Here is a 16,272-nt window from a genome sequence, read left to right on the forward strand (position 1 = left end):
CCCTAATATATAAAAACGAAAATATTTTTAAAAACCCTAAAAAATAAATAGACTTTTTGGAACTGTCTCTGTTTAAATTTGTGCATTTCCATTTTTTAGGTCAAAAGTTTTTTAAAAAATCCAAAATTGAGTTGTTTACTCTCACTTTTTTCTCTCGTATACAGAAAAAGATAAGGCAAATAGATTGCAACAAAATTAAAATTTTAGAGGTTATATATGCAAAAAAAATTAAAAAATAGTAAATGTAAGTAAAGAAAATTTATCCACTCATGTCAAACGAACACCAAAGTTTTGTTATCCATGTTAGGGAAATTCTTCTAGTACAACCCCTAATAGCTAGGAATATTATAAGAAAGAGATTTCTAATTGATCCTAACATGTTTTAATTATGGATATGCACGCACATAACATGATGAATATGCAAATTGCCTGAAGATCCAAGACTTTTAAGGTGAAGAACAAATGCTCATTAAATTTTCAAGTGAACGTGGGCATACATGCCATTTTTTTCCCATTTACAAAAAAGTTGATCTAACGATCATAAACCACTGTAAAGTGATTGATCATGAGTAATGACCAATATTTTGGTTAGAAATTACTTGTGGATTAAGAGTCAACACTCAGTGAAATCCCCTGCTCCCCCTTTTTCCGATGTTGGCAACACCTATTGGATAAAAACTAAAAGGGTTTTACAATCCCTTAAAATTAAAGAGACTTTTTGGAATTGACTCTCTCTGCATATGCGCATTTCCATTTTAGATGTCATGTTTTGTTTTAAAATCCAAACTTGACTTTTTCACTCTCCCTTTTTTCTCTCGTAAACAAAAAGAACGAGGCAAATAGATTGCAACAAAATGAAATTTTTTGCCTTTATGTAGGAAAAAAATTTTAAAAATAATAAATGTAAGTAAAGAAAATTTCTCCACACACCACAAACAAACACCAAAGTTTTATTATCTATCTTTGAGAAATTCCACTAGTACAACCCCTAATAGGTTGGAATTTTATAAGAAAGAGATTTTTATTTGATCCTAACATGTTTTAAATATGGATATCCAAGAATGAAATATGTTGAAGATGCAAATGACCCAAGGATTCAAGACTTTTAAGGGGAACAACAAATGCTCATTCAATTCTCAAGTGAACGTGCGGTGGGATATTTACCTGATCCACACAAGCCATTTTTTGCCCATTAAAAAAATTTAATCTAACAATCATAGATCACTATAAAGTAATTGAAAATCATTAATGAGTTATATTTTTGTTAGAAATGACTTATGGATTAGGAGTCAACACTCAGTTAAAATCCCCCGCTCCCCTCCTTTTTCGATATTTGCAAAACCTAATATACAGATCCTAAAAGAGTTTCACAATTCCTAAAAATTACAAAAACTTGTTGGAATTATCTCTCTCCGCATTTGTGCATTTCCCTTTTAGATATCAAGTTTTGTTTTAAACTCCAAACTTGAGTTTTTCACTCTCCCTTTTTTCTCTCGTCAACAAAAAAAAAAAAGGAAAATAGACTCAACAAAATGAAAATTGTACATTTTATGTTTGCAAAAAATTTGAAACAATAATAAATATAAGTAAAAAAAATTTATCCACACACCACAAACAAACACCAAAGTTTTCTTATCCATGTTTGGGAAATTCCTCTAGTACAACCCCTAAAGCTTGGAATTTTATAAGAAAGAGATTTCAAATTGGTCCTAACATGTTTTAAATATGGATATTCATACATGAAACTTGTTGAAGATGCAAATGACCAAAGGATCCAAAAATTTTAAGGAGAACAACAAATGCTTATTAAATTCTCAAACGAGAGTGCGGTGGGATATTTACTTGATCAAAACAATCCATTTTTTCCCAATTTACATAAATTTGATCTAACGATCATAAATCACTGTAAAGTGATTAATCATTACCAATTAGCTATATTTTTGTTAGAAATTACTTGTGTATTAAGAGTCAATACTTAGTGAAATCCTCCGCTCCCCCCTTTTTTGGATGTTTGCAAAACATATATATTAAAACTAAAAGTGTCTTACAATCCCTAAAAATTAAAGAGACTTTTTGAATTATCTCTCTTTGCATTTGTGCATTTCCATTTTAGATGTCAAGTTTTGTTTTAAAATACAAACTTGAGTTTTTCACTCTCCCTTTTTTCTCACATAAAAAAAAAGATAACACAAATAGATCACCACAAAATGAAAATTTTAGAGCATATGTTTGCAAAAAATTTTAAAAAATAATAAATGTATGTAAAGAAAATTTATCCACACACCACATATGAACACCAAAGTTTAGTTATCCTTGTTTGGGAAATTCTACTATTACAACCCCTAATAGCTTGGAATTTAATTAGAAAGTGATTTCTAATTGATCCTAACATGTTTTAAATATGGATATACATGCACAAAACATGTTGAAGATGCAAATAACCCAAGGATCCAAGACTTTTAAGGAGAACAAAAAATGCTCGTTAAATTCTCAAGTGAACGTGCGGTGGGATATTTACCCGATCCAAACAAGCCATATTTTGCCCATTTACAAAACGTTGATCTAACAATCATTGATCACTGCAAAATAATTGATCATCAGTATCGAGTTTTATTATTGTTAGAAATGACTTGTGGATTAAGAGTCAACACTCAGTGAATTCGGCCCCTCCCCCCATTTTCTGATGTTTGAAAACCTAATATATAAAAATGAAAAGAATTTTACAATCTCTAAAAATTAAAGAGACTTTTTGGAATTATCTCTCTCTGCTTTTGCGCATTTCCATTTTAGATGTCATGTTTTATTTTTAAATCCAAATTTGACATTTCACTCTCCCTTTTTTCTCTCGTAAACAAAAAGGATAAAACAAATAGATCGCAACAAAACGAAAATTTTAGCTGTTATGTATACAAAAAAAAATTATAAAAAAAAATATAAGTTAAGAAAATTTTTCACACACCAAAACGAACACCAAAGTGTTGTTATCTATCTTTAGGAAATTCCACTTGTACAACCACTAATAGGCTGGAATTTTATAAGAAAGATATTTCGATTTGATCCAAACATGCTTTAAATATGGATATGCATGCACGAAATATGTTAAAGAAGAAAATGACCCAAGGATCCTAGACTTTTAAGGAGAACAATAAATGCTCATTAATTTCTCAAGTGAATGTGCGGTGGGATATTTACCTGATCCAAACAAGCCAAATTTTGCCCATTTACAAACGCTGATCTAACAATGATAGATCACTCTAAAGTGATTGTTCATTAGTAACGAGCTATATTTTTGGAAGAAATAACTTGAGGATTAGGAGTCAACACTCAGTTAATTACCCAACTCCCCCCTTTTTTGATGTTTGCAAAACTTGATATAAAAAACTTAAAGAGTTCTACAATCCCTAAAAATTACAGAGACTTTTTGGAATTATCTTTCTTTTCATTTGTGTATTTCGATTTTAGATGTCAAGTTTTGTTTTAAAATCCAAACTTGCGTTTTTCACTCTCCCTTTTTTAGGTCCTAAATAAAAAAAGATAAGGAAAAAAGATCACAACAAAATGAAAATTTTAGAGTTTATGTTTTGCAAAAAATTTTAAAAAATAATGAATGTTAGTAAAGAAAATTTATCCACACACCACAAACAAACACCAAAGTTTTGTTATCCATGTTATGGAAATTCCACTATTACAACTCCTAATAGCTTGGAATTTAATAAGTAAGAAATTTCTAATTGATCCAAACATGTTTTAAATATGGATATGCATGGACAAAACATGTTGAAGATGCAAATGACCCAAAGATCCAAGACTTTTAAGGAGAACAACAAATGATCATTAAATTTTCAAGTGAATGTGCGCTTGGATATTTACTCGATCTAAACAAGTCATTTTTTGCCAATTTATAAAAAAATGATATAAAAATCATAGATCACTCTAAAGTGATTGATCATAAGTAACAAGCTATATTTTTTAATAAATGACTTTTGGATTAGGAGTCAACACTTAGTTAGACCACCCGCTCCACCCCTTTTCTGATGTTTGCAAAACCTAATATTTAAAAACTATAAGAGTTTTACAATCCCTAAAATTTACAGAGACTTTTTAGAATTATCTCTCTCTTCATTTTTGAATTTCCATTTTAAATTTCAAGTTTTGTTTTAAAATCTAAAACTTGAGTTTTTCACTCTCTCTTTTTTTCTCTCTCGTAAAAAAAAATGATAAGGCAAATAGATCGCAACAAATGAAATTTTTAGAGTTGATGTATGCAAAAAATTTGAAACAATAATAATTGTAACTAAAAACGTTTATCCCCACACAACAAACAAGCATCCAAAATTTTTATATCATGTTTAGGAAATTCCACTAGTACAAGCCCTAATAGCTTGGAATTTTATAAGAAAGAGATTTCTAATTGATCCTAACTTGTTTTAAATATGGATTTTCATGCACGAAACATGTTGAAGATGCAAATGACCCAAGGATCCAAGACTTTTAAGGAGAACAAAAAATGCTCGATAAATTCTCAAGCGAACATGCGGTGAGGTATTTACTCTATCCAAACAATCCATTTTTGGCCCTTTTACAAAAAGTTGATATAACGATCATAAATCATTGTACAGTGATTGATCATGTGTAACGAGCTATATTGTTTTTCGAAATAACTTGTGGATAAAGAGTCAATGCTTAGCGAAATCCCCCACTCACCACCCCCACCCCCCCCCCCCCCCCCCGCCCGCCCGCCCCCTTTTCCCGATGTTTGGAAAACCTAATATATAAAACTTAAATGAGTTTTACAATCCCTATAAATTAAAGAGACTTTTTGGAATTATCTCTCTCTGCATTTTCGCATTTCCATCTTAGATGTCATGTTTTGTTTTAAAATCCAAACTTGACTTTTTAACTCTCCCATTTTTCTCTCATAAACAAAAAAAGATAAGACAAATAGATAGCAAAAAAATGGAAAATTTAGCCTTTAAGTATGCAAAAAATTATTAAAAATAATAAATGTTAGTAAAGAAAATTTCTCCACAGACCACAAACGAACACCAAAGTTTTATTATCTATCTTTCGGAAATTCCACTTGTACAACCCCTAATATGTTGGAATTTGATAAGAAAGAAATTTTATTTTGATCCTAACATGTTTTAAATATTGATATGCATGCACGAAAAATGTTGAAGATGCAAATGACCCAAGGATCCAAGACTTTTAAGGAGAACAACAAATGCTCATTAAATTCTCAAGTGAACGTGCGGTGGGATATTTACCCAATCCAAACAAACCATTATTTGCCCATTTACAAAAAACATAATTTAACAATCATAGATCACCGTGAAGTGATTAATAATCAGTAACGAGCTCTATTTTTTGTTAGAAATGACTATGGGATTAGGAGTTAACACTCAGTTAAATCCCCCGTTCCCCCCTTTTTGAGATGTTTGCAAAACCTAATCCTCAAAGAGTTTTACAATCCCTAAAAATTACAGAGACTTTGTAGAATTATCTCTCTCTGCATTTGTACATTTCCATTTTAGATGTCGAGTCTTGTTTTAAAATCCAAACTTGAGTTTTTGACTCTCCCTTTTTTCTCTCGTAAACAAAAAAGGATAGTGAAAATAGATCGCACCAAAATGAAAATTTTAGAGTTTATGTATGAAAAAATTTGAAACAATAATAGATATAAGTAAAGAAAATTTATCCACACACCACAAACAAACACCAAAGTTTTGTTATCCATGTTTGGGAAATTCTACTAGTACAACCCCTAATAGCTTGGAATTTTATAAGAAATAGATTTCTTATTGATCCAAACATGTTTTAAATATGGATATGCATGCAAAAAACATGTTGAAAATGCAAATGACCCAAGGATACAAAATTTTATGGAGAACTACAAATCCTCATTAAATTTTCAAGTGAACGTGCGGTGGGATATTTACATGATCCAAACAAGACATTTTTTGCCCATTTACAAAACGTTGATCTAACAATCATAGATCACTGTAAAGTGATTGATAATTAGTAGTGAGCTATATTTTTTGTTAGAAATGACTCTTGGATTAGGAGTTAACACTTAGTTAAATCCCCCGCTCCCCCCTTTTTGAGATATTTGCAAAACCTAATATATAGATCCTCAAAGAGTTTTACAATCCCTAAAAATTACAGAGACTTTGTGGAATTATCTCTCTTTGCATTTGTACATTTCCATTTTAGATGTCAAGTCTTGTTTTAAAATCCAAACTTGAGTTTTTGACTCTCCCTTTTTTCTCTCGTAAACAAAAAAGGATAGTGAAAAAAGATCGCACCAAAATGAAAATTTTAGAGTTTATGTATGCAAAAATTTGAAACATTAATAAATATAAGTAAAGAAAATTTATCCACATACCACAAACAAACACCAAAGTTATGTTATCCATGTTTTGGAAATTCTACTAGTACAACCCCTAATAGCTTGGAATTTTATAAGAAATAGATTTCTGATTGATCCAAACATGTTTTAAATACGGAAACATGCACAAAATATGTTGAAAAAGCAAATGACCCAAGGATCCAAAATTTTATGGAGAACTACAAATCCTCATTAAATTTTCAGGTGAACGTGTGGTGGGATATTTACATGATCCAAACAAGCCATTTTTTGCCCATTTACAAAACGTTGATCTAACAATCATAGATCACTGTAAAGTGATTGATAATCAGTAACAAGCTATATTTTTTGTTAGAAATGACTCTTGGATTAGGTGTCAGCACTCAATTAAATTGCCTGCTCCCCCCTTTTTTCAATTATTGCAAAACCTAATATATAAAAACTAAAAGATTTTTATAATCCCTAAAAATTACCAAGACTTTTTGGAATTATATCTCTTTGCATTTGGGTATTTCCATTTTAGATGTCAAGTTTTGTTTTAAAATCTAAACTTGAATTTTTCATTCTCCCTTTTTTCTCTTGCAAACAAAAAAAGAAAAGGAAAATGGATCGCAACAAAATAATTTTTTAGAGTTTATGTATGCATAAAACTTGAAACAATAATATATGTAAGTATAGAAAATTTATCCACACACCACAAACGAACACCAAAGTTTTGTTATCTATGTTTGGTAAATTCCACTTGTACAACCCCCAATAGGTTGGAATTTTATTAGAAAGTGATTTCTAATTGATCCTAACATGTTTTAAATATGGATATACATGCACGAAATATGTTGAAGATGCAAATGACCCAAAGATCCAAGACTTTTAAGGAGAACAACAAATGCTCATTAAATTCTCAAGTGAATGTGCGCATGGATATTTACGCAATCCAAACAACCCATTTTTTGCCCATTTACAAATAAATTGATCTAAAAATCATAGATCAATGTAAAGTGATTGATCATGAGTAACGAGCAATATTTTTTAATAAAGGACTTGTGGATTAGGAGTGAACACTTAGTTAGACCCCCCGCTTCACCCTTTTTCTGATGTTTACAAATCCTAATATAAAGATCCTAAAAGACTTTTACAATCCCTAAAAATTACAGAGAATTTTTGGAATTATCTCTCTCTGCATTTGTGCATTTTCATTTTCGACGTCAAGTTTTGTTTTAAAATCCAAACTTGAGTTTTTCATTCTCCCTTTTTTTCTCTTGTAAACAAAAAAAGAAAAGGAAAATGGATCGCAACAAAATAATTTTTTAAGAGTTTATGTATGCATAAAACATGAAACAATAATATATGTAAGTATAGAAAATTTATCCACACACCACAAATGAACAACAAAGTTTTGTTATTCATGTTTGGTAAATTCCACTAGTACAACCCGCAATAGCTTGGAATTTTATTAGAAAGTGATTTCTATTTGATCCTAACATGTTTTAAATATGGATATGCTTTCATGAAACATGTTGAAGATGCAAATGACCCAAATATCCAAGATTTTTAAGGAGAAAAACAAATGCTCATTAAATTCTCAAGTGAATGTGCGCTTGGATATTTATGTGATCCAAACAAGCCATTTTTTGCCCATTTATAGATAAATTGATCTAAAAATCATAGATCACTGTAAAGTGATTGATCATGAGTAATAAGCTTTATTTTGTAATAAATGACTTGTGGATTAGGAGTCAACAGAGTTAGACCCCCCGCTTCACCCTTTTTCTGATGTTTGCAAAACCTAATATTTAAAAACTAAAAGAGTTTTACAATCCCTAAAAGATACAGAGACTTTTTTGAATTATCTCTCTCTTCATTTGTGCATTTCCATTTTAGATGTCAAGTTTTGTTTTAAAATCCAAAACTTGAGTTTTTCACTCTCTCTTTTTTCTCTCGTAAACAAAAAATGATAAGGCAAATAGATCGCAACAAAATGAAAATTTTACAGATTATCTATGCATTTTGAAACAATAATAATTGTAACTAAAAGGTTTATCCCCAAACAACAAACGAACATCCAAAGTTTTTTTATCCATGTTTGGGAAATTCCACTAGTACAAGCTCAAATAGATAGGAATTTTATAAGAAAGAGATTTCTAATTGATCCTAACATGTTTTAAGTATGGATTTGCATGCACGAAACATGTTGAAAATGAAAATGATCCAAAGATCCAAGACTTTTAAGGAGAACAACAAATGCTCATTAAATTCTCAAGTGAACGTACGGTGAGGTATTTACTCGATCCAAACAATCCATTTTTGGTCCATTTACAAAAAATTGATATAACGATCATAAATCACTGTAAAGTGATTGATCATGAGTAACAAACTTATTTTTGTTAGAAATGACTTGTGGATAAAGAGTCAATGCTTAGTGAAATCCCCCGATCCCCTCCCCCCCCCCCCCCCCCCCCTTTTTTCCGATATTTGCAAAACCTAATATATAAAAACTAAATAAGTTTTACAATCCCTAAAAATTAAAGAGACTTTTTGGAATTATCTCTCTCTGCATTTGTGCATTTCCATTTTAGATCTCATGTTTTGTTTTAAAATCCAAACTTAACTATTTCACTCTCCCATTTTTCTCTCATAAAAAAAAAGATAAGGCAAATAGATCGCACCAAAATGGAAATTTTAGCCTTTATGTATGCAAAAAATTGAAATAAAAATAAATTTTAGTAAATAAAATTTCTCCATACACAACAAACGAACACCAAATTTTTGTTATCTATCTTTTGAAAATTTCACTAGTACAACCCTTAATAGGTTTGAATTTTATAAGAAAAAGATTTCATTTTGATCCTAACATGTTTTAAATATTGATATACATGCATGAAAAATGTTGAAGATGCAAATGACCCAAGGATTCAAGACTTTTAAGGAGAACAACAAATGCTCATTAAATTCTCAAGTGAACGTGCGGTGGGATATTTACCCGATCCAAGCAAGCAATTTTTTGCCCATTTACAAAAAAAATAATTTAACAAAGATAAATCACCGTGAAGTGATTGATAATCAGTAATGAGCTATATTTTTTTGTTAGAAATGACTATTGGATTAGGAGTCAACACTCAGTTAAATCCCCGCTCCTCCCTTTTTTTGATGTTTTTAAAATCTAATATATAGATCCTAAAAAAGTTTTACAATCCCTAAAAATTACAGAGACTTTGTGGAATTATCTCTCTCTGCATTTGTGCATTTTTATTTTAGATGTTAAGTCTTGTTTTAAAATCCAAACTTGAGTTTTTGACTCTCCCTTTTTTCTCTCATAAACGAAAAAGGATACGAAAAATAGAACGCACCTAAATGAAAATTTTAGAGTTAAGGTATGCAAAAAATTTGAAACAATAATAAATATAAGTAAAGAAAATTTATGCACACACCACAAACGAACACCAAAGTTTTTTTATCCATGTTTGGGAAATTCTACTAGTACAACCCCTAATAGTTTGAAATTTTAAAAGAAATAGATTTATGAATGATCCAAACATGTTTTAAATATGGATATGCATGCACGAAACATGTTTAAAAATAAAATGACCCAAGGATCCTAAATTTTATGGAGAAGTACAAATCCTCATTAAATTTTCAAGTGAACGTGCTGTGAGATATTTACACAATCCAAACAAGCCATTTTTTGCCCATTTACAAAACGTTGATCTAACAATCATAGATCACTGTAAAGTGATTGATAATCAGTAATGAGCTATATTTTTTGTTAGAAATGACTCTTGGATTAGGTGTCAACACTCAGTTAAATCGCCTGCTCACCCCTTTTTTTTCGATGATTGTAAAACTTAATATATAAAAATTAAAAGAGTTTTACAATCCCTAAAGATTACAGAGACTTTTTGGAATTATCTCTCTTTGCATTTGTGTATTTCTATTTTAGATGTCAAGTTTTGTTTTAAAATCCAAACTTGAATTTTTCACTCTCCCTTTTTTCTCTTGCAAACAAAAAAAGATAAGGAAAATGGATCGCAACAAAATAAAAATTTTAGATTTTATGTATACATAAAACTTGAAACAATAATAAATGTAAGTATAGAAAATTTATCCACACACCACAAACGAACACCAAAGTTTTGTTATTCATGTTTGGTAAATTCCACTTGTACAACCCCCAATTGCTTGGAATTTTATTAGAAAGAGATTTCTAATTGATCCTAACATGTTTTAAATATGTATATGCATGCACAAAACATGTTGAAGATACAAATGACCCAAGGATCCAAGACTTTTAAGGAGAACAACATATGCTTATTAAATTCTGAAGCGAACGTACGGTGGGATATTTACCGGATCTAAATAATCTATTTTTTGCCCATTTACAGAAAGTTGATATAACAATCATAAATCACTGTAAAGTGATTGATCATGAGTAATGAGTTATATTTTTGTTAGAAACGACTTGTGGATTAACACTCAGTGAAATCCCTCACTCCCCCCTTTTTTCGATGTTTACAAAACCTAATAAATAAAAACTAAAACAGTTTTACAATCCCTAAAAATTATAGAGACTTTTTGGAATTATCTCTCTCTCCATTTCTGCATTTCCATTTTAGATGTCATGTTTTTTAAAAAAAAATCCATATTTGAGTTTTTCACTCTCCCTTTTTTCTCTTGTAAACAAAAAAGTAAGGCAAAAATATCGCAATAAAATAAAAATTGTATCCTTTAAATATGCAAAAAAAATTAAAAATAATAAATGTAAGTAAATAAAATTTATCCACACACCACAAATGAACACCAAAGTTTTGTTATGCATGTTTGGGAAATTCCTCTAGTACAACCCCTAATAGCTTGGAATTTTGTAAGAAATATATTTCTAATTGATCCTAACATGTTTTAAATATGGATATGAATCCACGAAACATGTTGAAGATGCAAATGACCGAAGGATCCAAGACTTTAAAGGAGAACAAAAAATGCTCATTAAATTTTCAAGCGAACGTGTGGTGGGATGTTTACTCGATCCAAGCAATCCTTTTTTTGCCATTTACAAAAAGTTGATCTAACGATCATAAACCATTGTAAAGTGATTGATCATGGGCGATGAGTTATATGTTTGTTTGAAATGACTTGTGGATTAAAAGTTAATACTTAGTGAAATCCTGTGCTCCCCCTTTTTTCGATGTTTCCAAAACCTAATATATAAAAACTAAAAGTGTTTCACAATCTCTATAAATTACAGAAACGTTTTGGAATTATCTCTCTTTGAATTTGTGCATTTCCTTTTTAGATGTCAAGTTCTGTTTTAAAATCAAAATTTGAGTTTTCACTCTCCCTCTTTTCTCTCGTAAACAAAAAAGGATAAGGCAAATAGATCGCGACAAAATGAAAATTTTAAAGTTTATGTTTGCAAAAAAATTTTAAAAATAATAAATGTAAGTATTGAAAATTTTTCCACACACCACAAACGAACACCAAAGTTTTATTATCCATGTTTGAGAATTTCCACTAGTACAACCCCTAATAGCTTGGAATTTAATAAGAAAGAGATTTCTAATTGATCCTAAAATGTTTTAAATATGGATATGCATACACAAAACATGTTGAAGGTGCAAATGAATTAAAGATCCAAGACTTTTAAGGAGAACAACAAATGCTCATTAAATTCTCAAGTGAACGTGCAGTGGGATATTTACTCGATCTAAACAAGCCATTTTTTGCCCATTTAAAAAAATTTAATCTTACAATCATAGATCATTGTAAAGTGATTGATCATCAGTAACGAGCTATATTTTTGTTAGAAATGACTTGTGGATTAGGAGTCAACACACAGTTAAATCCCTGCTCCCCCCTTTTTTTTATGTTTGTAAAACCTAATATATTGATCCTAAAAGAGTTTTACAATCCCTAAAAATTACATAGATTTTTTGAAATTATCTCTCTCTGCATTTGTGCATTTCCATTTTAGATGTCAAGTTTCCTTTCAAAATCCAAGAGTTTTTCACACTCCCTCTTTTCTCTCGTAAACAAAAAATGATAAGGAAAATAGATCACAACAAAATGAAAATTTGAGAGTTTATGTATGCAAAAAAAAATTGAAACAATAATAAATATAAATAATAAAAATTTATCCACACAACACAAACGAACACCAAAGTTTTGTTATCCTTGTTTGGGAAATTCCTCTATTACAACCCCTAATAGCTTTAAATTTTATAAGAAAGAGATTTCTAATTTTTCCTAACATGTTTTAAATATAGATATGAATGCACGAAGATGCAAATGATCCAAGGATCCAAGACTTTTAAGGAGAACAACAAATGCTCATTAAATTCTCAAGCGAACGTGCGGTGGGATATTTACTCGATCCAAACAATCCATTTTTGCCCATTTACAGAAAGTTGATCTAATGATCATAAATCACTGTAAAGTGATTCATCAAGAGTAACGAGCTATATTTTTGTTAGAAATGACTTGTGAATTAAGAGTCAATACTCATTGAAATCCCCGGCTACCCCCTTTTTCCGATGTTTGCAAAACATAATATATAAAAACTAAAAGTATTTTACAATCCCTTAAAATTACAAAGACTTTTTGGAATTATCTCTCCTTGCATTTATGCATTTCCATTTTAGATGTCAAGTTTTGTTATAAAGTCCAAACTTGCATATTTCACTCTCCCTTTTTTCTCTCGTAAACAAAAAACAATAAGGCAAATAGATCACAATAAAATGAAAATTTTAGATTTTTTTTTTGCAAAAAAATTGAATCAATAATAAATGCAAATAAAAACATTTATTCACACACCACAAACGAACACATAAGTTTTGTTATCCAAGTTAGGGAAATTCCACTAGTACATCCCCTAAAAGCTTGGAGTTTTATAAGAAAAAGATTTCTAATTGATCCTAACATGTTTTAAATATGTTGAAAATGCATGCACGAAATATGTTGAAAATGAAAATGATCCAAGGATCCAAAAATTTTAAGGAGAACAACAAAATCTCATTAAATTCTCAAGTAAACGTGCGGTGGGATATTTACTCGATCCAAACAAGCCATTTTTTGCCCATTTAAAAAAAAGTTGATCTAACAACCATAGATCATTGCAAAGTGATTAATCATCAGTAACGAGCTATATTTTTGTAGAAAATGACTCGTGGATTAGGAGTCAATACTCATTTGAATCCCCTGCTCCACCCTTTTTTTATGTTTGCAAATCCTAATATATAAAAACTAAAAGAGTTTTACAATCACTAAAAATTAAAGAGACTTTTTGGAATTATCTCTCTCTGCATTTGCGCAATTCCATTTTTTATGTCAAGTTTTGTTTTAAAATCCAAACTTGACTTTTTCACTCTCTCTTTTTTCTCTTGTAAACAAAAAAAGATAAGGCAAATAGATCACAACAAAATGAAAATTTTAGCCTTTATGTATGCAAAAAAAATTTAAAAATGATAAATGTAAGTAAAGAAAATTTCTTCACACACCACAAACGAACGCAAAAGTTTTATTATCTATCTTCGGAAAATTCAACTAGTACAACCCCTACAAGGTTGGAAATTTATAAGAAAGAGATTTCTATATGATCCTAACATGTTTTAAATATGGGTTTGCATGAACTGAAAATGTTGAATATGCAAATTACACAAGGATCCAAGACTTTTAAGGAGAACAACAAATGTTCATTAAATTCGCAAGGAATGTGCGGTGAGATATTTACACGATCCAAACAAGCCATTTTTTGCCATTTACAAAAAAAGTGAATCTAACAATCATAGATCACTATAAAGTGATTGAACTTCAGTAACGAACTATATTTTTGTTAGAAATGACTTCTGTATTAGGAGTCAACACTCAGTTAAATCCCCCGCACCTCCCTCTTTCCGATGTTTGCAAAACATAATATATAGATACTAAAAGAGTTTTACAATCCCTAAAAATTACAGAGACTTTTCAGATTATCTCTCTCAACATTTGTGCATTTCCATTTTAGATGTTAAATTTGGTTTCAAAATCCAAACTTGAGTTTTTCACTCACCCTTTTTTCTCTCGTGAACAAAAAAAAAATAAGGCAAATAGATCGCAACAAAATGAAAATTTTAGAGTTTATGTTTGCAAAATATTTGAATCAATAGTAAATACAAGTAAAACAATTTATCCACACACTACAAACAAAAACATAATTTTTGTTATCCAAGTTAGGGAAATTCCACTAGTACATCCCCTAAAATCTTGGAGTTTTATAAGAAAAAGATTTCTAATTGATCCTAACATGTTTTAAATATGGATATGCATGCATGAAACCTGTTGAAAATGCAAATGACTCAAGGATCCAAAACTTTTAAGGAGAACAACAAAATCTCATTCAATTCTCAAGAGAACATGCGGTGGGATATTTACTCAATCCAAACAAGCCATTTTTTGCCCATTTAAAAAAAAGTTGATCTAACAACCATAGATCACTGTAAAGTGATTGATCATCAGTAACGAGCTATATTTTTGTAGAAAATGACTCGTGGATTAGGAGTCAACACTCAATTGAGTCTCCCGCTCCCCCCTTTTTTGGATGTTTGTAAAACCTAATAAATAAAAACTAAAAGTGTTTTACAACCCCTAAAAATTTCAGAGACTTTTTGGAATGATCTCTCTCTGCATTAGTGCATTTCAATTTTACATGTCAAGTTATGTTTTAAAATCCAAACTTGAGTTTATCACTCTCTCTTTTTTCTCTCTTAAACTAAAAAGATAAAGTAAATAAGTCGTAAACAAATGAAAATTTTAGCATTTTTGTATGCAATAAATTTTTTTTAAAAATAATAAATGTTAGTAATGATAATTTCTCCACACACCACAAACGAACACCAAAGTTTTGTTATCTATGTTTGGAAAATTCCACTAGTACAACCCCTAATAGCTTGGAATTTTAAAAGAAAGTGATTTCTAATTGATCCTAACATGTTTTAAATTTGGATATGCATGCACGGAATATATTGAAGATGCAAATGACCAAAGGATCCAAGATTTTTAAGGAGAACAACAAATGTTCATTAAATTCTCAAGCGAACATGCTGTGGGGTAGTTACGTGATCCAAACAATCCTTTTTTTGCCCATTGACAAAAAGTTGATCTAACGATCATAAATCACTGTAAAGTGATTGATCACGAGTAATGAGCTATATTTTTATTAGAAATGACTTGTGGATTAAGAGTCAACACATAGTGAAATCCTCCGATCCCCCGTTTTTCTGAGGTTTACAAAACCTAATATATAACAACTAATAGAGTTTCACAATCCCTAAAAATTAAAGAGATACTTTGGAATTATCTCTCTCTGCATTTGCACATTTCCATTTTAGATGTCATGTTTTGTTTTAAAATCCAAACCTAACTTTTTCACTCTCCCTTTTTTCTCTCATAAACAAAATAAGATAATGCTAATAGATCGCAACAAAATGAAAATTTTAGCTTTTAAGTATGCAAAAAGTTTTTAAAAAGAATAAATGTTACTAAACAAAATTTCTCCACACACCACAAACGAACACCAAAGCTTTGTTATCTATCTTTGGGTAATTCCACTAGTACAACCCATAATAGGTTAGAATTTTGTATGAATGAGATTTCTAATTGATCCTAACATGTTTTAAATATGGATATGCATACAAAAAAAATGTTGAAGATGCAAATGTCCCAAGGATCCAATAGTTTTAAGGAGAACAATAAATGGTCATTAAATTCTCAAGTGAACGTGCGATGGGATATTTACCCGATCCAAACAAGCCATTTTTTTGCTCTTTTACAAAAAAGTTAATCTAAAAATCATAGTTCACTGTAAAGTGATTGATCATCAGTAACGAGCTATATTTTTGTTAGAAATGACTTGTGGATTAGGTGCCAACACTCAGTTA

Source organism: Aristolochia californica, unplaced genomic scaffold, assembly GCF_029961685.1.
Source record: "Aristolochia californica isolate CCGP_79_NKW_82.1479 unplaced genomic scaffold, dmAriCali1.0.hap1 SCAF_3, whole genome shotgun sequence".
Taxonomy (NCBI): domain Eukaryota; kingdom Viridiplantae; phylum Streptophyta; class Magnoliopsida; order Piperales; family Aristolochiaceae; genus Aristolochia; species Aristolochia californica.